Source organism: Eulemur rufifrons, chromosome 2 (assembly GCF_041146395.1).
Source record: "Eulemur rufifrons isolate Redbay chromosome 2, OSU_ERuf_1, whole genome shotgun sequence".
Lineage (NCBI taxonomy): Eukaryota > Metazoa > Chordata > Mammalia > Primates > Lemuridae > Eulemur > Eulemur rufifrons.
Genome location: NC_090984.1, coordinates 6,792,734 through 6,815,211, shown reverse-complemented (window position 1 = coordinate 6,815,211; position 22,478 = coordinate 6,792,734). Strand labels below are relative to the sequence as shown.

The following is a 22,478-nucleotide window of genomic DNA, read 5'->3' as shown; positions in this document are numbered from 1 at the left end:
ATTGAGGGGTCAGGCATTAACCCTTCACAAGCCCAAGGATACTATATGAAACAACAACAGAAAATGAAGTTCAGGTGTTCAGTCAATGACAAGCAAGTCCTGAGAACAGCACAGGTCTCCAGTGACTCAACCAATTCAATCAATGCCTTCAGACCGAGAATTCAATTCTCCACTCTACTTTCTCCAGTCACATTGAGCAACTGGGAAAAATTTTCCTGTGGATGTGAAGGTGGAGTGGCAGTTTTCAGAACTTGCTGGCAGAGAGAGCCTGCCCAAAACACACAAGAAAACTAAAAATCTGTTGACACTACCACAAAAATATACCAACATCAAACTCCAGTGACGCGAATACAGAACGCCCCTGGACTACAATGGGTTTGATCACAATACTGGCCCAAGGCAAATGCATTTAATGCTGGAAATACAGCAGCCTGTCCCCAATTTACTACAGTTCAACTACAATTTTTTGACCTTACATAGAACGAAAATGATCTGCATTCAGGAGAAACCATAACCCCATCATAAACCAAAAAAGGCTCCTCCACTTACAATGGGGGTTACATCCCAATAAACAATCTTAAGTCAAACCATTGTAAATTGAGACCTACTATACTAGCCTGAAACCCACTTACCTCCAAGACCATGGTGAGCAGCTGCCTCTAAGGTAAGAATGTGCTGAGTAAGTTTAACAGCCACTGACCCAAAGGCTAATTGCACAGAACAGCTGTGATTGGAGGAAATGTCATGTGGGCATTATACGCAGATTTAGGGCCACAGGGTTTGTCACTTCCCTTCTGGATACCACCAGACTTTTTAAGTGAATCTCCTTATGATGAACTCTGACTGTCCCCAAATCGTTAGCTTCCAGTGGGGGTTCTGTTATAAAGAAAAGCCAGCTCCTCAATCTGTTTCACTGTGCATAAATGAGATGTCAGGTGTTCAGGGGATAGTTGTCATCTGGAAGGAGGATTTTGGCTCCAACGTGAACGGAGAAGCAAAGGCTGGAATACATTCCCTAACTACTTGCGAAAATTTCCCACTTGTTCTCACACCCATCCTAAGATGGTCAAAGATATTGTCCCCATCAACAGATGAGAAGCTGAGGCCCAGGGGGCCACGTGACTCACCCAAGGCTGAAAAGAGGTAAACTACCTGTAGACAGTGACAAAGCCAGATCTGTTCAACTCCCAAGCTGGCCAGAGAGCTGTTAAGTCTGGAAGAGAAGTCCAGAAGGAGAATGAGATTTACCCTGGCTCTCCCAGATGCTATTGTGTGCACCATCAAATAACCTCCATCCATCCCTGGCCACAGCCCACTCAGGGATAAAGCCAGAGGTATGGGGGCCCCTCTCAGTTCCCAAAAGCAGGACCCCATGACAGATCTGCCTGGCAAACAGCGTCCCATCTCACAGGTGGAGAGGCTAACCCTGAATGTCAGGATGTGGGCTTCAGCAAGCCTAGGTCAGGAAAGTGGCTGCCTCTTGGGATGGGGCACAACCAACCCAGCCATTCCCTATCACCAGGAAGGCCCCAAGGCTAGTGGAAAAAACATACAAAGTCTGAAATCTGAAAGGCTGAGTCCCACTAGCAAAATAATCAGCAAGGTAATGCTGGCAAGTATCACCCCCCTGTAGGGGACTTTGCTTTCTTCCATCGAGACAGTGGGTATGGGCTGTGGCCCAAAGCTGAAGGATGGCTCCAAGGGGTACACACAACAGTGACGATTTGCCCACAAGGACGGAGGTGTTCCCCATAGGAGAGGCAGGGCAACTGTTAATGCCTTTCTGCTCTGACTCATCCATTATAGTCACAACAGCACATTACAGTCACAACTGAACTCCAAGTTATTGGACATGTCCATGTACTAGGTGCTAGGCTAGATCACTTGCACTTACTATCTCACTCCCAACACAGCCTTCCCTGGTAGTAAGTAAACTCCCCCCTTTTTTTTTTTTTTTGAGACAGAGTCTCACTCTGTTGCCCAGGCTAGAGTGAGTGCCGTGGCGTCAGCCTAGCTCACAGCAACCTCAAACTCCTGAGCTCAAGGGATCCTCCTGCCTCAGCCTCCCAAGCAGCTGGGACTACAGGCATGCACCACCAGGCCCGGCTAATTTTTTCTATATATATTTTTAGCTATCCATATAATTTCTTTCTATTTTTAGTAGAGATGGGGTCTCGCTCTTGCTCAGGCTGGTCTCGAACTCCTGAGCTCAAAGGATCCGCCCACCTCGGCCTCCCAGAGTGCTAGGATTACAGGCGTGAGCCACCACGCCCGGCCGTAAACCCCCTTTTATAGAAATGGGAAACAGGGTGAGGTTCAGCAAGGTCCCATCATTAGGAATTGGCCAGGCAGGGCTCACACCAGGCTGTCTGAGGTAAAACCAGGTTGTCCATGACGCCACTACAAAGACCTGGGCCTGTGGCCTCACTCAGCAAACAGCTGGCAGCCCTGGACTTGCAGTGCCTCCCTGGCACAAGAAGAGCCAGTCTTCCACCATACTGCAGCAGTATTTTTAACATGGGCTCAAAGGCACCACCTTATCTATGCTGAGTTAAGGTTCAAACCAAAAGATCTGACCAGCAAGGCAGGCTGGGTGGCTCCAGGTCCTGAGATGGAGCTGTAGGAGGATCGGCTGAAGGATTCTACACAAATCCTTCAAACAAGTGAACTCTCTCTCCAATCCTGCACTACCACACACCCTATAACGGCTCTGCCCTCCTTGTAGCCACAGCTAATACCCGGCTATCTTTGAGGTCCAGCAGCCTCCAAGTCCTACAGCTTCAAACCTCCCCAAACACTCCTACCTTGACTTGCTAAAAGCCCCTTTTCAGGCACTGCCCATCTCCTGCAAGCATGTCCTATCTCGGATGCTGGCTTCCACACTCCTCAGAGATAGCATGTCTGATAGCTGAAGCCCCTTCGTGTAAGGAACCCTAGAACTGGCAATCAGAAAGAAAGGCAAGTGCCCCAACAAACTCACCTGTGAAAGGGGTGCTTTGGGGAGGATCAGGAGAAAGTGGGTGTGGGGGCAGAGAAGGTGTAAAGGACACTGAATGTGCCAATGTGAGATATTCTCATTGAGGCCCCTTTCCCCCACACCCTGGAGGGTTTCATGGCTTCCCAATCACTTCCTGATGCTACCTGCAGGTATTCTATTAGAGTAAATTCCTTTGTCTTCTAAAAGACTAACCTACATTTCCATCAGACAAAAAGAGGTCACAAATACAGCCTGGAAAGCACGGGTGGGGGAGGGGCAAGAAAGCCCATAGTCTGACATTCTCTTGACAAAAAAGTCCTGCACCACATTTGTGGAAATCTGCGGGAACCCAAGCTCTGGCTGGGCAGGATCTGTCTCCAGCCAGCACTTTTGTTTCTGAGAGCACCAGTCTCACTACACCTCACTGCAACCACTTCGAGATCCCTGCCTTTTTCATCTCAACGTTCTTAATAGGCTGCCTTCCTAATTCAATTCAAAGACATATCTTTGCACAGTTAGCATATAAAATAAGTCCTGTTACCTGGAAGACTAGCAATCTGAGGCCAGACTAAGTCACCTGCTGAAACAGTGCAGATAACTCAAGAACATCCATTCTAACAAATGACCACACTTAGCACGCAGCACAGTTCTGTAAGCTTCAAACTATGACACTGCCAACTTGTTCTTCTGGTTCTGCCACAATCCCAACCACACAAGGGTTGGGAGGGAATCCCAGGGATGCTCCATTACCCCAGGTCGACTGCTCATGAAGACTTCACCCACTCGCCTATTTCATAACCTTCCTAGTTTTCTACAACGAGCATAAATTAACTCAATTATGGGGGGGGGGGAAGGTCTAGAGAAAATAGCCCTGCCTGTTCCATTTGATGGTACAGAAACACCTGGAGTCCAAGCAGGCAGTTCTCTAGACAAGCATGAGTTGGACAGCCTGTTAAATGTTAGCACATGCTGATGGTCCTTACTAAACTCAGAGGTAAGGACTCTCACATTTTTGTTTCTGTTGGGAGTTGACGTATCCAAGACTCTGCAGGTCATTATTAATTTTCTCCCAAGAGAACAAATACCAGAAAATGCCAACATTTCAAGAACAACTTGACTACTTCAGCAGCCACATCCTTGAAGCATCCTTCAGTCATCTGCTATCTAAGACAAAGAGGTCCTGGCTGTGAGCCTCACTGCACCAGCCCCTGCCTTATCCCTTTCAATGGGGCCCCACTGCTCTGGGAGTAAAACCCCAGACCCCACCTCAGCCCTTGGGTACCCAGCCACCTGCCCATCAAGTCTCTAAGTGCCCTGTGACTCTTTCTGTTCTAACCATGACAATGTTCCTTCAGTCCAAGCACTCTCTTCCAGAAATACTCTCCCTTTTTCTCTTTACCTACTTAACCCCAACTTGTCCTGTGACCCTCGTAGAAGAAAGGCCTCCTTTGGACTCACCAGATCAGTGTCCTTCTCTCCTCGGTCCCTGTAAGTTTCCCCACGTTTATGAGATTAATTACGATTCCTGGTCCACTAATCTCACTGTAAACTTCACTGAGCAGGATTTCTAGCACAGTGCCGGAGGCATGGTATGCACTCTGATATTCATTGAATAAATCAATCCAGAAACCACGACATGCAATGCCAGAAATTCACAAAATAAATGATGCAAAACAAGTCAGAGGAGCTACTGAAGAGTTGAAAATTACAGTCTTTACAATGTTTCATTACTCAAAAATGCTTCTCATTTAAAGAAAACCCACAAAATACAGAGATACCAAAAAGTTAAAAAAAAAAAAACAAAAAAAACCCTGCTAATCCTAACCCAGAGATTTTTATTGACATTTTGGTACAAATCCTTCCAGGATTTTTTCCTGAGAGTAGCATTATTTTTCCCTCACTATCAAAATATAAGATTGTGGGATCTGCCAAATGATACTGCATTAATAGAGATGACTTGACATTTAAAAAAATGATGTCATCTGAGTGGAAATAACAACGCATGCACGCATCCAAATCACTAATACAGACGTCCTCCCATTCTCTACACCTGCGGTCCTCCACCCCTGGGCCGCCCAGTGCCATCTGTGGCCTGTTAGGAATCAAGCTGCACATCACCGCCTGAGCTCCAACATCTCGCCCCCCCCCCCCCGCCCTGCCCCCACTCCCCCATGGAAAAATTGTCTTCCATGAAACTTAGGAACCAAGCCACACAGCAAGAGGTGAGCAGTGGGCAAAGCTTCATCTGTATGTACAGCCACTACAGCTGCTGCTCCCCATTGCTCACATCACCACCTGAGCTCTGCCTACACCCCTCGTCCCACACCCCCTGTGGAAAAATTGTCTTCCATAAGCCAGTCCCTAGTGCCAAAAAGGTTGGAGCTCGCTGTTCTATACAACTTCCAAGATGAGAGACAGTCCTGATAAAAATCAGCTTTAGAATTTTAGGAGACAAATAAGAAATGAAAGATGAACGGGGTAAGGGAGTAAGTGAAAAGCAAGGGTCTAGAAAGTCCCTCTCAAAATTCTAGGAAACTTTTCTGAGTCCAAGGCTGAGGAAGCAAATGGAAAAAGGAAACTACACAGCTTGGCTCCTTAAAGGCCAGCTGGTAACTCTGCTCTCCCAGGACAAAGCAGGGCCAGAATGGTGTCCCCAAGTCACCAGATTATCCTCTACACCCAAGCAGAGGTGCACTAGAGCCTGGACAAGAAAACCTCCTTGTGTTTTAGAAGCTCCGGAAACATGCTCACTCTTTTGCCTTGCAAACAGCAACACTGTGGGCTCTGGAGCACCAAGCACTGGGTGCCAGGCTCTGCCTCTCCACTAAGCAGCCTTAGGCAAGCAGACTGGCCCTCCAGGAGGCCCAATTTCCTTACCTGTGAAGTGGTGATTACACTCCCCCACTCCCTGTGGGATCTCTATGTACACTGAATATGCCTGTGCACAGAGCTTTGCATACAGTAGGCACTCAAATCTGGGAGCTAGTATGAGCTATTAGCCCTCCTCCACAGCCTGCAGTCAGATCTGACAAGCTACTGGTTTTAGAATATATTAACAAACTGGTGCCAGAAAACATTATTTTGTGTAATCTAGCTTAATAGAAAACTTGTAACTACCACCAGAAGAAAAAGTAAGTCAACAGGATGAGTAAGTCCATGACTGAGGCAACCGCACAGAGGGCTGTCTGTCTCTCCATTTCTCTGTGCTGCCACAGCCAGGAGGTGTCACTGTGTGAATGGGCACACAGAACCAGAGATGTAACCAGCACTGTACTCCAAGAAAACTGAAAGAAGTAAATCGGTAAGGAACAGAGAAAATTAAAGGTTCAAACGACTCGCTCCGACTTTGATCTAAAGAATCCAAAGCTCTTCAGATAAAGATGAACTACACACCTAAAAACCTTAGGTAACACACACAAAATTAAGCAGTCTCTACAAAATTCTCAGGGCAAGGCAAAAACTCGCACCCAAGTGTTGTCATTATGTTCCTAAGGGAGGGGTCCCCATTCATTTTTGGGTCCCAGTGTGCACACCAAGTGCCCGTCAAGCTCTCAGCCCGGGCCCTGCCCATAAGCCTTTCCTTGTTGAAGTGATCAATTCCGATTCTTGGCAATAATCCCTTTAAAAGGCCAGCTGCTGCTGTTTAGTCACTGATGCGGACCCATTCCAGGTGGGAAAAAAGAAATCAATAGAGCCACCGCCTAGATGGAGAGGCAAATTTCAAGTGTAGGGCTCTGGGAAAGGCTGGAGCCCAGAGAGGGGGAAGGGTCCCGCGGCTCCCGGGGGTCAGGCAGGAAGGGCGCGAGCCGAGGGAGGGCGGGGGAAGAGCCGGCCCTGCAGGCGTGGGCGCGCGGGGACTCTTATTCTGACACGGGATCCGCCGCCGCCGCGGGGTTCAGCGCCGCAGCCCAGCTCGCACGGGACCCCCGCCCCCCTGCGCGGGACCCCAGCCCAGCGCGCCCACGTGCCGCCCCCCCCACCCCGCCCCAGTCCCGACCGCTTGGGAGCCGCGCCTAGCGACTCGGCCCCTCCCCCGGCCCCGCAGGAAGCGCAGGAAGAAGCGGGGCGACGCCGCGACTTTCCGGGACCCCCGCCCCGCCCGTCCCCCACGTGCCCGGGCAACGTCGAAGCGAGGAACTTTCCAGGGCAGCGCAGGAAGACGCTCCCAGAACACAAGGAGTATAACTCGCTCGTTCTCACTTTTCCACGCTCACGCGGGGGTCCCTCACAGCCCCCCGTCCCCCCGCCCCTGCCCGGCCCGCGCCGCCCCCGCCACTCCAGTCTCCACCGCGGGTCCCCGGCCCCCGCCCCCCGCCAAGTTTGGTCCGGAACTTACCCGGCCGCGAGTCGGCCGGGCCCTAGGGCAGCGCGCGGGTTCGCGGGCCTGCGGGGCCAGGGTCACCCGCGGGGTCGGGCGGCGGAGGGGCCGGGGGCGCCGGGCTGCGCGCGCTCGCTCCGCCTGTGGGGCCGCCCGGGCCCGCGGCGCTCGCTCCGCCGGTCCGCCCGCCCGCCCGCGCCGCCGGACAGATAATGCGCCCCTCGGCCGCACACATGGAGCCCGGCGCCGGCGTCACCGCCCGGGACATGCGCACCAGGTCAGCGCGCCCGGCCCGCGGCCCCCAAAACACCGGGGAGCTCTTAAAGGCGACGCCGCCCGCCCGCGCCCGGCTGGGCGGGGCCGGCAGCCGAGGGGGCGGGGCCTGATAGGGAAGGGAGGAGCTCGTGGGCGGGTCTCGGAGGTTGAGGGGGCGGAGCCCAGTGGCTGAGGGGGCGGGGCGGCTGGTCCCGCCCCGGAAGCACCGCCCCTCCCCGCTACGCTCCCACGCGACACCTCACTCAACGCGTAGGTTTCCCACGCGGGCTCGGGCGGGCTGCCCCCCCGCCGAGTCCCAGCGCCCTCCGCAGGCCGAGGGTCGTCGCCAGCTCACCGGCGGCACGGCCGGGCGGGCCGCGCCCAAGGCTGACTCACGCGACGCGCTCACTGCTGACCTCGATCCAGCTGAGCTGGGCGACCTCAAGCAACTCTGAGCTGCCTTTGAAACCGGGGTTAGGATAGCACCCCTACGGGGTCGTCACGCAGAAGCTCCCGTCTGGGGAACTTAGGCCCGGTGTCTTTGTGGCGAGGGCGGAGTGTGGATGGGCTGAATGATCACTTCTCCAGCGCAGTGAACAGAGTTCTACAAAGAAAGCTCCAGACCCACCTACCTCAAGACACTTGGGGACGACTGCTCTCCCTCTCCAGTTACCTCCCAATCTGCCCTAGTGCCTCTGGGAGAAGGTGAAATCCCCCAAGAAAGCAAACCTTCACCCTTCCCTCTCCAATGACACGAAGGAAACAGTGTGAAACCTGAAAGACGATGGGCTCTGGAGATGTTAAATTACATAAAGCAAAATACAATTTCAATGGGGAAAATATAAAGTTCATGGAAAATCTAGTATCACAAGAAGGCTCTCAATATCAAGGTCAGGTTCTGAAGAATAACCGAAACTGCCTCTTTTCGTGTTTTTTAAAATAAATAATTCATGATGAGACACCTAGACTCCTGAAGAGTTGTGACATACTTTTTTATAACACGCCTCAATACATATATAGACAACTGAAACAAAAGTTGCACCAAACATAACTTTACCACTTGCAATGTACTCTGATATTTTCTATTCTATTTCATTTGAAAAAAGAATCAATGTAATTCCCACTCAAGATTGGCTCTTGACTCCAAACTCGAAAAACCCTTCACATAGAAAAAGTTTTACAAAATTGTTTTTCTGCTATATGCCCCAATCAGAAAGTTCCCCAAAGCTCCTATTTGAGTCCCACATACAATTGGCAACTTTTTGTTGTTGATTCTACTCCCCAACCCCCAGCCCCAAAATCCTCCAACTGCTTAATGCAACATCTGCCACAACCTCCCTTGGGCCAAAAGAGAAGCATTCCTCAACCTAAAAATGAAACAAAATACAAATTGTTGACCCCCAAACACCTTCCCTGACCCAGTTTTGTCAGCAATTGCTTTTCTTTGTTACAAAGAAATTCAAACACCAACCAAATAAAAAAGTTTTAGTCTTAAACAAGTGACTTGGTATAGGAATTGAGAAAACTCCCCGATCCCATGTGCAAGGATAAGTTAGGGCAAATATCCAGGTTTTTCACTCTAATTCAGCAGCTATATATTCTGAGAACTGCTTTATGCTACCATGATTAATCAGATGATGTATATTAAAAGCAATACAAGCACAATATTACCCCACTGCTCCTCACCTGGGTCTTGATTAATGTCAGCTTAATTAACTACAAACAGAGCAAAGTGTGGTCAAGTGGGAGACCTTAGACTTGAGAAAGATGTAAGGATTCCAGAGTCTGAGCTGGGTAAGCCCTGTGTGAGTCACCAAGGTGACAACCACCCAGTTTTAAAGAGGGAGGCATCAGCTGCAACATATTAATGACACACCCCTGTGGACTGAGGTGTGCACTGGTGACAGGTGGGCTGCTCCAAAGGGCAGTGCCAACTTCTCCAGCTGGAAAGTAGGAGCGATGGGGGAAGGGGGGCAGGGAATGGTTCAAGAATTAGCTACAGGGTTTATTTCTGTGACAGGAAGAAAAGTTTAGCTGTGTAGATAGATAAAGTGACAGTGAATCCAGACCTGCTTGGGATCTCCCAATGCTCAGGTTGGGTGAAAGCTGAAGCTGCTTGGGTGAAAGACCTTGCTGCCTCAGTGCCTAGTGCTAGACTAAACACCAAATAGTTCAGCCGGGTGATTATGAAATATGATGCAATCACCTTCAGATGCCATTCTAAAGCTGAGGAAACTCAATAATTGAGAGACAACTAAGATTAGAACCATGTTTTTCTCAAAATTTTCTCTTTGCTCTGAGAACAACACAGTCAACAAGGGATAGTCAACATAGGGATACCAGTTGTCAATATTGTACTTTATCAGACAGATAAGCTGTCCCGACAAAAAATAAAAATAAGGGAAAAATGTTTTAACATTGTACTTTAAAAAAACTTCTGTTATTTAGTTAAACAAAATTTCATTCCAAATTTGTTTTAAACTTCATATCTTTGATAGACCAAATCCCTGCTAATAACAGCCAGGCCTCCTTCGATCTTAACCACTGCAAAAATAGTCTAATTATCTATCAAATGTACTATTAGATAAACTTCTAAACACCATCTGAGCCTGTTCCTACACAACTGAAGGACGGAAGAAAAGAAATTTGGGCCAAATTCTGTGTTTATGTCTGCTTTTATAACAGAAATTGGCCAAAGCGCCACAGTAGCATGAAACTGAAAAGAAGTAGCATCACCTACTGAATGTTCAAGGTACTGTACTTTTTTTTAGTCAGAAAATTTCTTTAACATTTCTGGTGGACAGAAAGTAAGATGACTTATATGATAAACACTGATTGACAAGAACTAAGTAAGAGACCACTGGTTCCAAGGGTTTTGCAGGACAAGGAGCCTGCAGGCACACACTCCAGAAGCTGACAGGCTGGTGGCACAGAAAGACACAGAATGAGTGCAATGCAGAAAGCGCGTTCATAAGAAAGACTGAGGAATCACAGAGAAAGGAGCTTCTCCCCTCCATGGAAAGGGGTCTGGGAAATCTTTGTGGATGTGACATTTGTGCCAGATCTTAACGGATGAGTTGGGGTGAATTGTCCCAGGCATCCAGAACAAAGGCCAGCCAGCCACACCAAAATACCTGGAGTTTAGGGGTTTCGGGGAAGAAAAGGCTGAAAAAGGATGGATTCGTTATCCTTTAAACATTCTAGATGCTTTTCCCTCTCAAAACACAGAATGAACAATCAACTACTCATTTACATTCATAAGCAAAGCAGACCTAGTTATGTAAGTAAGCTTTAACCAGTTTTGAAATTACTGCTATCAAACTGCAATACTAGGCTCCCACTTGTTTTCTGAAAAGCTCTCTAAAGAAGAATAAACAGGTTGTTCATTCAAAAGTACACCAAGTTTTTTTTAATTACCCTTATGAAAAAAAAAGCCCTGATGGTTTTCTGTACTTTGCATTTTTAGTATTCTAAAATCTAAAACTGTTTTCACTGGGTTTAGGGACAATATAACAACAATCCCTAAGGGAGGATTGTTTTGTTTTGTTTTGTTTTTGAGACAGAGTCTCGCTCTGCCAGGGCTAGACTGCCATGGCATTAGCCTAGTTCACAGCAACCTCAAATTCCTGGGCTCAAGCAATCCTCCTGCCTCAGCCTCCAGAGTAGCTGGGACTACAGGCATGAGCCACCATGCCCAGCTAATTTTTCCTATATATATTTTTAGTTGTCCAGATAATTTCTTTCTATTTTTAGTAGAGACGGGGTCTCGCTCTTGCTCAGGCTGGTCTCGAACTCCTGAGCTCAAACAATCCTCCCACCTCGGCCTCCCAGAGTGCTAGGATTACAGGCGTGAGCCACCGCGCCTGGCCGGGAGGATTGTTTTAAAGTTTCTTATTTCACCCCAAATTCATTTTCACATAGTGAGATTACAATGCAATTGGCTGGGAAAGGAAAGGAAAAGATTAATTTCTACATGACTTTGATTTCTTTAGTACTTTGATATTTTTGATACTTTTTTCAGGGATCAAAAAAATAGCTAAAAGGACTCTTGCAGTGATTCTTTATGAAATATACAATACTTCCAATGCATTACCACTGCTACAAGCGTCATTTGTGAAATCATGATATTCTCACACTAAATCAAGAGTCTGCAGCAAACAGATCAGTATCCATTGTCCCCATCCCTGTCATTTATGCTGAAAAGCTCCCTGAAACACAGCTCTCTAGAAATGGTCCACTTTGTCAACGTGGGTTAGTTTTGTTTTGAATGTCATCTCTCACCACAGTTCCTTACACTCAGTGTTTATGCAACATGGACTTCAGGCTCCATCTGCAGTGATGCATGTTCTGTCCAGAGCGAGCCTCTGTGTGGCCCTGATACTGTCCTGCTATCACAGGGTTCTGAGCACAAATGCTTCCCTAAAGGGTTAATCACAAACTGCTCAGAAGAATTGTCACGAACCGGAAGTGTATCTCCCACTCTGTCTTCATCTGTATGTGTCACTAGTTGGCAAGGAATATCTCTTTTGTGTCTATATATGGTTTACAAAAAATTCCCACCTCACTTAGATCAATTTTAAATCTCGAAAAGTTAGTAAGTGAACTATATTTTCTATGAATTAAAGAATTAAAAGAAAAAAATCAGAAAAACACCAGAAAACAAAGGCTACATGACAATCCTGAGTCTAGGGATCAGCCTATTCAAACATGCTTTAGAAAAGAAAGACTGTTAATAACATCATCAGTCTAATAAACATCCTTGGTTTAGACATAAAGAAAAACATGTTTTAAAAACTTGGCATCCAGTTCACACCCCACTCCCCGGTTGTTAAATGGCAGATCTTCCAACTTAGAAAAACATTCCTCCCAAATGTTTTCCAAATAGGATACATATCCTATTAGGCAATCTCCCCATTCATGGCGAAATGACCAGAATTTCACTATAAAAAAAAATACAGGTGGAGGGTCTTTCTAGTTTATTTTCTCCTCCACAGCTTGAAAACAATCACGCCCTCTTGCATACCCACACAATCAGGCCCATATCTTACCAACTTCTGGTTTGGGAAGAGTAAGATATTTATTTCAAGTTTAGGTCAAAAGTCAACCTTCAATAGAGACACCTTGAGAGGTTAAATATAAAGACTAAAGGTTGAAAAATAAATGAAAGTTTAAAAATTGCTCTGATGTATTAAGAATGTTAGACCAGCTTAAACGATAACAATTCTCAACGGGAAAAAATTCAGAAGCAGCCCCCAAATCTGTTCTCTTCAAGCTCATTAAGAGGTTAAACTCTATGTAGACAGAATGCCATTACAAAAACAGTCTAGATAGCCTGATTTCACCAACCATCATTGGTTTCTGATTAAAAATGTTTATTGGCCGGGAGTGGTGGCTCACGCCTGTAATCCTAGCACTCTGGGAGGCCGAGGCGGGTAGATCGCTCGAGGTCAGGAGTTCGAGACCAGCCTGAGCAAGAGCGAGACCCCATCTCTACTAAAAAAAAAAAAAAAAAAAATAGAAAGAAATTAACTGGACAACTAAAAACATATATATAGAAAAAATTAGCCGGGCATGGTGGTGCATGCCCGTAGTCCCAGCTACTCGGGAGGCTGAGGCAGTAGGATCAATTGCTTAAGCCCAGGAGTTTGAGGTTGCTGCGAGCTAGGCTGATGCCACGGCACTCACTCTAGCCCGGGCAACAGAGCGAGACTCTGTCTCAAAAAAAAAAAAAAAAATGTTTATTGAATAATTTAAATATTATTTTAATCTGAGTTTAATCTTGGATCCTACTATGACACATTTTATAAGACTTTCTACCTTTGAAGGCAACTTTGGGCTTTTCTTGCCAAAGTGCTCAGTTCAAATTCTAACTTTGAGAACAGCAAAACCTTCTCAGGTCAAGGGAACTCACCTGTTTTTCATCTCCAGGTCCCTGCCCGCCCATGATTCCTCTCCCCAGAATGCCCAGCCACCTAATACACCTAACAAGTAGTTCTTCTGCATCACCCCTTCCCTATGAGCCCTCCTTTCCCCATCCAACTGTAGCACTTTGCTGCACTTACCGGTGTGCATGTACCTGTCTCTTCCTGGCAGCCTATGAGCCCCTGTGCCCAGACAAGTGCCTGACTTTTAGCAGATTAAAGAAATATTTCCATCACCCTTGAAGGTGGGGCTTTGCTGGCACATAGTGCAGCCACACAGAGTCTAGGTTGAGGCCTTTTTCCCAGTTACGCCATCATGCTTCAGGACACTAAGGTGATGCTGCAGTAGTGTAAAGCTACGATGAACTGAGGAATCTCACCGGGGGAAAAAAACAATCCTAGAGCCTCCAGATCACCAGCCCTCGGACATACCCAGCCTGTGGACCAATACAGACATGTTTGCTCTTCGTGAGTATACTCCTGTCCAAAGCTGAGTGCCAACCACAAGAGGGACAGTTAGCCTAAATACAATTCTGTAACAACTACCTTTACTAGGCACCTACAACAAACTGGATGTGAGGGTGTTGGTGCTTTGAGACAGGAGTCTGCCAACCTCCTCATTTGCCAGCAAATGAATAAATTCCTCTTTCCCTTTCCTCAAAAACAAAAAACAAAACAAAACAAAAAAAATCTTGGTTGTTTGCTGTGTGGTTACCATCCTCAGCCCACAAATAAGGAAACTGTGCCTCAAAATGATTAGACCACTTGAAGTTAGGCGATCTTCCTGAGGTCACAGGTCAGCAAGTGGTAGAATCGGGATCAAACCCAAGGTTTTCTGGCTCTAAAGTTTCTACTGCACACAGGGCCTCCTACAGTACTTTTACAAAGCAATAAGACATAAATAACTGCAAACCATTCTTTGGGGGCACACTCTTGCCGAAGGACCTATCTACTCTTTGCTTCTTTAAGTTCTATACACACCTCCAGGGTAGCTCTTGGTGCAGATGGGTTCCTGAGGGGAACACTGCGGCAATAATGCAACAGGAAACCATCCTTTTGGCCATGCTGAACTTGTGGATACATTAGCTGAGCCTCCTGAAATGCCAAGTGCAGGTTCACTGGTGACTCCCAGCTCTGACAAAGCAGCTTACTAAAGAAAATGAGGGAACTTGAATGTGTTTTCTATGCTCAAATTGGGGCCCCAAAACTCACCCTGTAGGGAGGGAGAACAGGAAGTCAGGAGGGAACAAGCATCCACTTCCCAAGGGCAGCAGAGCCCAGAGGTGGGAGGCTAGTCACATGCACAGTTGCATTACTTGTCCACGCCCACTTCCGGCCAGGGCCTGCCTCTCCACCTCCAGAGTCAGAACTTGGGTAGAAGGGAAAAAAAAAAAAAAAAAGACAGACTACCAGAAACTCTCCTTATGACACCTTCCCTCTTCTTTAAAAGTATTGCCCTAAATGAGTATCCAGCCCTGCCCTATAGCTCCACCCCTCACAAATACACTTACTTAAGAAAACCATCTGTCAAATAATTGACCTATGTGGACTAACATCAAATCTAAGACTTCTAGCCTTGCCCCAACATAGGAAAGTCAAAACAGAGCCTTCACAGTTCCAACATAAGAGGAAACCCTAGAGCAAGGGGAACTCCATGTACCAAGAACCCAACAATACCTCACAAAGCAGTCATCTATTGGAAATTTCACTTTTCCTATGCCATCAACAATAGCCAAGCAGCCCCCACTTGACGGAAAGGACTTTTACAGATGTTTACCTCTTTTTGTAATATGAACTGCCATCAAGAAATGCCACAGGATTCCAAAAACACAAACCACTACTGACTTCAAGAAAAGCAAAACTGGGCCAGCCACAGTGGCTCACACCTGTAATCCCAGCACTCTGGGAGGCTGAGGTGGGAGGATTGCCTGAGGTCAGGAGTTCGAGACCAGCCTGAGCAAGAGTGGGACTCTGTCTCTACTAAAAATAGAAAAATTAGCTGGGTGTCGTGGCACGCACCTGTAAGTCTCACCTACTCGGAAGGCTGAGGCAGGAGGATCGCTTGAGCCCAGGAGTTTGAGGTTGCAGTGAGCTACAATGATGCCACTGAACTCTATCCAGGGCAACAGAGTGAGACTCTGTCTCAAAAAAAAAAAAAAAAAAAAACCAAAGAAAAGCAAAACTGAAAATGCTCCTCACAGTGACTATCCCAGACTCTCTGTTTCTCCAAGATCATGGCCATGGGCATCATGGATCAATTCCTGCCAACAATCACCTGGGAAAATGCCATAATTTCTGCCTTCTTTCAGAGCGAGGAAACAGAAGCCCAGTGAGGAAATTAGAGAGGTTTCACTTCTAAACCTCCAAGAAATTCCACCCCAAGCTCCCAATGAGGCTAGCTGCAGCATCTGGGGATATTCTCAAAGCAACCCCACAATATTCTTTCATTTATTTGTTTGTTTACTTGTTTGCAGCTGGGATGTAAGCTCCTTGCAGGGCAACTGCGTCAGTCCCGCTCACTGCTAGACTGTCAGCACCCACTTCATAGGCACGCAAACAACGGTTGCTGAGTTATTTGCTGGCATAGGAAGTTACATGAGCCAGAAGATTTAACACTTTCTAAGTTTTAATCCAATGTGTAGCGTTTAAAAAGAAAACATACACCATATCTTATGGCCACACAGGAAAACCTGTAGCAAGTAAAGCTCTTATTTGAGTGCTCATATGTCCCTTACAGGCCAGTTTAAAGGAATAAACTCCTATTGAAATAACACACCCAGTATAAACAAAAGCAGTTGCATTGTAGAGATGGTAAAGCCAAACTTACTACTAGAAATTAAAAATAACACCATCCATTCATTAGGATGGAACCACTCCATACAGTTATTTCCCAATTCCAAAAGAGGTCAGCTTATTTATCATCAAGATCCCACAGGGATTTAATGCCCCCAGTGCTGTCTCCAACAGGAAGGAAACCCTGACTTCCCTAGCTATTTCAGTTATATAAATCAACAGTTTATCGTCCAGAGTTAGAAGCTGGGCAGTGTTTGGACCCACATGCCTTTTAGAGCTGCCCACCAACGGATAACCACGTTACATTACATCTAATAAATGTACCTAGATCAATATCATTTCTAACTATCCAAGGTTTTTTATTGCTGTAAGGATCCTTCGATTAAAAAAAAATAGTTTAAAAAACTTCCTGTTAGATAAAGAGACTTGGTGGTGGCGCCATCATACACCAGAGAGAAGTCTGTGGCAACAACAGACATAGCATAATTTCAAAGGGGAGAGCGATCCCTTTAAAGTTGTTTACCTTATTTTTTATATTTTAAAAATAATATTGGCCGGGCGCAGTGGCTCACGCCTGTAATCCTAGCACTCTGGGAGGCCAAGGCGGGAGGCTCGCTTGAGGTCAGGAGTTCGAGACCAGTCTGAGCAAGAGCAAGACCCCCATCTACTAAAAATGGAAAGAAATGATTTGGACAGCTAAAAAATATATATAGAGAAAAACTTAGCCAGGCATGGTGGTGCATGCCTGTAGTTCCAGCTACTCAGGAGGCTGAGGCAGGAGGAGGCTGAGGCAGGAGGATCACTTGACCCCAGGAGATTGAGGTTGCTGTGAGCTAGGCTGACGCCATGGCACTCTAGTGAGACTCTGTCTCAAAAATATAATAATAATAATAAACTTTGCTCTTTTCTCATATAATGGAATAACTGTCCTTAAAAAAATTGAGAGAAATTTTAAGATTGGTGGATATTTCTTTGCTTTAATACCAGAGTCACTTTGTTGGTGGGGGAGACTATATTTTAAAGGGGGGAAAAAAACCTTTCCTTCAAACTTAGGAGCAGCCCACTAGGGGCCCAGCTCAGATTTTCACCCATTATTTCCCCCTGGGTTTTAGCCATCAGGGGCAGAGTGCCATCTGTCCCCACACTAGCAAGTGAAGAAGGCTGGGCCTAATTCATCAGCCATGATTCTAGGACTTTCACTAATTGCTAAGAAAGAATCCTCTCAAAAAAAAAAAAAAAAAGTCCTGCCAGCCCTCCCCTACTTCCCCCCTCCCCACCCCACCCCCAACTGAGTTAGCATCCCCATAGCTCTCTGGATCCTGGGTCTTGGGAGCTAGAGGTGAATCGTGATCTCCTCATGGGCACCAAGCCACACACTGGCACTCTCAAAGTACTATTATTGTGTGGTGTCAAATGCCTTTGTACATCCCTTTCCCAGTCTTTTGTCCCCAAATCTGATCCATTACCATGAAAGAACTGTTCTTCTTTTAAGTTTCTAAAGTGTAAGAACAGATCACTCACCAGGTAACTGCTGGTAACATTCACTTCAAGCATTCTCAAAATATGGGTAATGATGTTTTAGGTTTATAGTTCACCTACTTTTTTCTTCCCATAATTCTTCAAGTTCATTATAATCTTCTATGTTGCCTATGGTCTAATTAGGGTAATACATCTCCCTACTTACCCTGAACTCCCAAATTACCCCATTTTACAGGGGGAGATGCCAAGGCCAAGGGAAATACAAATGCTCCACCGCACAGCAAATCCATCTCACATCTGGTATCAGAACACAGAAAAACTCTTGCTAAGTAAGTTTTCCAAGAGACATACCAAGTTTCTTTCTCTTTGGGCATATTTAGCCTTGGCAGGATGTCAAGCACTTCCTGGTCTGGAAGTCCAGGCCAGGACCCTAATCTCATGAGCACAACAGCCAAGCTTTATTGCACACCAACCATGTGCCAGGAGCTGTGCTGGCCGCCTCCAGTTTATTATCTCAGATTCATTCATTTATCCAGCTACAGGGCACCTCCCATCAGTAGGCGCCTCCACACATTCACGTTGATGTTTTGCCTCAAATACTTAGTAACGTGCCAATTTTGTGCCATAGCTTGTCCAAGGCCACACAACTAGGAAGGGTAGAACCAGAATCTGAACTGGGCCCTTCTGACTTCAAAGTTGTCTATTCCCCTTTTAGCACCCCACCTGCTGGTCCTATGGGTTTCATTTAAAATAATAAATGTGTGCAGGCACTTCTCTACCCTTATCTCAGGACACCTTAAGCCTCAAGCTCCCCACCATCCTTCCCCTTCCCCTTGGGCAGTGCTGACAGCTGACCAGGAAGAGGCAGTAGAAGAGCAACCAAGTCTGCAGCAGCCTCCTGCCTGGACTTGACTAGCCCAGGAGCAAAGGGCCCAGGAAACGCTCCAAGCACTTCTCCACAGAAGAAAATAGCTCGAGTTGAAACTTGTGTCCACATGGTCCACCGACAGATTTAGAACTCAAATTATAGCCTCAGCAGGAGTCTTCACAAAGGACTCAAATTAAGCAAGACCCAGATGGAAACGAACAGGAGAGAGACAGCCCTAAGTCAAAACTGTAAAGTGAACTGCAGTTCTAGCAGAGTCAGAGGGAAGAACTTGTTGAAATGCTAAACCAAACAGTTCAGCCTGTATTTCAGAACTCCACTTCAGGCACATTCTCTCCACGTTTTTAGCTTGAGACTTGTGCGTGGACACGAAGTGGTTACAAGTTACTCAGGTTTCAAACTGAGTTCATTCCTGTCCTTTGGTCCATCTCTCAATGCCAGCATTCATCTACTTGGGCTCCAGAGAGCCCTGCGTTTGGCAAAGCAGATAAAATTAGCTACTGGAGTGAACTTGGAATCCAGGGTGGGCCATTAAAAAAAGTACACATGAGATTTGTAAAAGCCACGTAAAAACTTCCTTTGGGGCCAGGCTGAAGTCACTTAAACTTACAGAAATTTAGTCAAATCCTCTGTCCCTTTCTGGGGACACCCTTTCTGGATCTAAGGTGACCCATTTCCTGCTTCTTGCCCTGCCTTTCAAACCGGAGTAGTCCACAAACTGGGGATCCTCTATTAATCAAGGGGTGACCCAGAGGGTCTGGGGAGAGAAAATGGAGCAGGAAGATGAAGGAGAGTTTTCTTCTCCTTTTTCAGGGGCGGAGGGGAGGGAGGACTACACTATGCAGAGGACTGAGGGATGGGACAGGAAGTGGGTCAGTCCCACAGCTTGATAGTGGTGATAGTGGGGAGACAATGTTTCTGTCCTGTACCGCTTGCCTCCACATGGTCTGACAGCACCACGATGGCCCCACGGCTGGAAAATGGTGTAACCAAGGTGGTCATCTAGCAGCAGCTCCTGCCCCTGCAAATCTAACAGGTGTTAGAAACACATGAGGAGGCCGGGCGTGGTGGCTCACGCCTGTAATCCCAGCACTCTGGGAGGCCAAGGCGGGAGGATGGCTTGAGCTCAGGAGTTCGAGACCAGCCTGAGCAAAAGCGAGACCCCATCTCTAATTTAAAAAAAAATAATAAAACGAAATTTTAAAAAATGAAAATAAATTAAAAAAAAAAAGAAGGACATGAGGAAATAGTGTTTTTTCCTCTCTGACCCCCAACCCCTCCTCCAGTCATAAAATCCTCCAGGCCCCTGGAAGCTGAGATGAACGTTCAGAGAAGACTCCCAGTTTGGCAAGAAAGAAGACTGAAGTGGGGGCACATTTCTGGTCTCTCCCCCACAATGGAGGGAAGTGGGCACCACAAACAGAAATATGGGAACCCTGACAATGGGGGCTCCAAGAATAAATGAAGAGTTTCTCCATTACAAGTTAAGGGATCCACAGTGTCTCCCATAAAGAGAAGGGGTACCTTGGGAAAGGGCAGGCACCCTTCAGAGGTAGGAGGATCCCATAAGAACATCTCAAATTAGGGGAAGAACCTCTGGAGAAGCCAGGGACCCCTCAAAAAATTGTGGCATCCACAGATTAGTAGAGGACCCAAAAGAAACAGAAATATTTTGGAAAAGTAGGAGTATGCCTCAGAGAACTAAGATCCACTCTGATGGGCATTTCAGAGTAGTGGGGGACCCCTCAGGAAAGAAAAGGCACTCATCACAAAGGAGGGCATCGGCCGGGCGCGGTGGCTTACGCCTGTAATCCCAGCACTCTGGGAGGCCGAGGTGGGCAGATTGTTTGAGCTCAGGAGTTCGAGACCAGCCTGAGCAACAGCGAGACCCCGTCTCTACTAACAAAAAAAAAAAAATAGAAAGAAGTTATCTGGACAACTAAAAATATATATAGAAAAATTAGCTGGGCATGGGGTGGTGCATGCCTGTAGTCCCAGCTACTCGGGAGGCTGAGGCAGGAGGATTGCTTAAGCCCAGGAGTTTGAGGTTGCTGTGAGCTAGGCTGACGCCACGGCACTCACTCTAGCCCGGGCAACAGAGTGAGACTCTGTCTCAAAAAAAATTAAAAAAAGGAGGGCATCCCTAAAGAGTGGGGAACACCTCCAAGAAGGATTCTGACAAAAGCAGGAACATTTCCCATTAGTTGGGAGACACTTAGGAAGAGGATGTCACTCAAAGAAGTAGGCACAGATAAGCAGAGGGAGCACCTCAGAAAGGCAGGGGGGAAAGGGGACATGTCACAAAAGTGGACCAACTCAGAGAAGCAAGGTCTCCTTAGAGAACATGGGGGGGGGTCCCCTGGAGAGGCAGGGCGGTTTTTTTAGAGAGGTGGGGATCCGCCTGAGGCGCAGAAGGGGGTCCACTCAGAGAAGTGGGGCCCTCAGGAAAGTTAAGGACCCCCAGGGAGGCAGAAAGTTTCCGAAAGATGGGGGGCGTCCCTCAGAGATAAGTGTGTCCTCATAGAGACAGAGGTCTTCTCAGAGGAGGGGAGAGGGGTCCTTCAAAGAAGTGGGCTCCCTCAAAGAGGTGGGGGTCCCCCGTTAAGAAGGGCTCCCCTCAGAGGCAAGGGTCCTCAGAGATGTTGGGGTCCCCCGAGAAGGGGGCTCCCTTCAGAGGCAGAGGTCCCCTCAGCAGTGGGGGTCCCTCGAAGAGAGTCCGCTCAGTGACGCTGGTGCACGGGAGAAGCGGAAGCCCGGGAGAAGCCCGGGGCACCGGAAGCCAGGGACCAGCCGGCGGCCCCGGCCCCTACTCACCGAAGTTGCTCGGCGCCCCCCTGGCGGCGGCCGGACCCCGGGACGGCCTCGGGTGGCGCAGTCCGGTCGGGTCTAGTCGTGTCCCGCAGCGGCGGCTCCCTCAGGTGGCGCCCGCAGCGGCGGCGGCAGCGGCGACAGAACGACGGACGACCGACCGACAGACTTACTGCGCGGGCGGCGCGGGGCGCTCTCGGGCGGCGGGGGTGCGCGTGCGCGCGCCGGGGCGCTGACCCCGGGCGGGAGGAGCCGCTGCGCTGCGCTCAGAGCTGCCGCTCTGTCTCGCCACTCGGTCTCACACTGAAATTGCCCGCTTCACAGCCCGGCTTCCCCGGTTGCTAGGCAGATTTCGCCTCTCACACTTCCGGGTTGAGGTACGTCTTGCCGAGTGGCGGCGCCACAGGCCAATGAGGTCCGGCCAGGGCTCCCAGGAGCTGCACCCCACAGAGGGTGTGGCCAGCCTCATGACGGACAGCGCCCGACGGCCAATGAGCTTGCGGGCCGGCTGGTTCTCGGGATCGCGCCGGGGGCCGGGGCGGGTCCGAGGGGGAGGGACTAGGTGACTGACAGGCATCCTGCCAATGGGAGAGGGGAGCGAGCCGCAGAGCTAGTCAGGGTCCTGTGGAGGCGGGACTTAGGCTTCGGGGCGGGAACGCCGCGAAGGGCAGGGCCTGCGGGACGAGTCAATTCGTGGCCGGCTCGCTCGGACCCTGGGGGGCGGTTCGCCTGGGCCGCCCGGCGGCCGGCGACTGGCTGGGCAGGGGGTTCCCCGCAGTGCTTAGCAGGGGCGCCCCACCCACAATGCACCGGAGGCTGCCTGGGCCCGGCGGGCGTGGGGCGGTTTTGCCGAGCGGCGGGCGGCGCCTCCGAGGAGATTGGGCGAGTCGTGGCCGAGCCTTGTTCCGGAGGGGCTCCCTTTTCCCTGCGCTCTTTACTGTCTAGACTTGTGGCTTCGACCCTCTTCTGAAGAGAATCTTGGAGATTCTTCCCGCGGCCCGGGTTCTGAGAAGACTCTTCGGGATTCTTTTTCCTGGCCTC

The 22,478-nt window shown here is 48.3% G+C and overlaps 1 protein-coding gene across 3 annotated transcripts in view; it reads right to left on the bottom strand.

Moving 5' to 3' along the window:
* Positions 1 to 21,745, bottom strand: part of GATAD2A (GATA zinc finger domain containing 2A) — a 95,317-nt gene extending 73,572 nt beyond the window's left edge. For all 3 annotated transcript variants that reach the window (XM_069477218.1, XM_069477219.1, XM_069477220.1), the window contains exon 1: positions 21,444 to 21,745. The gene's annotated coding sequence lies outside the window, so the exon portion shown is untranslated. The remainder of the gene's footprint in view (positions 1 to 21,443) is intronic.
* Between the last annotated feature and the right edge of the window lie 733 nt (positions 21,746 to 22,478).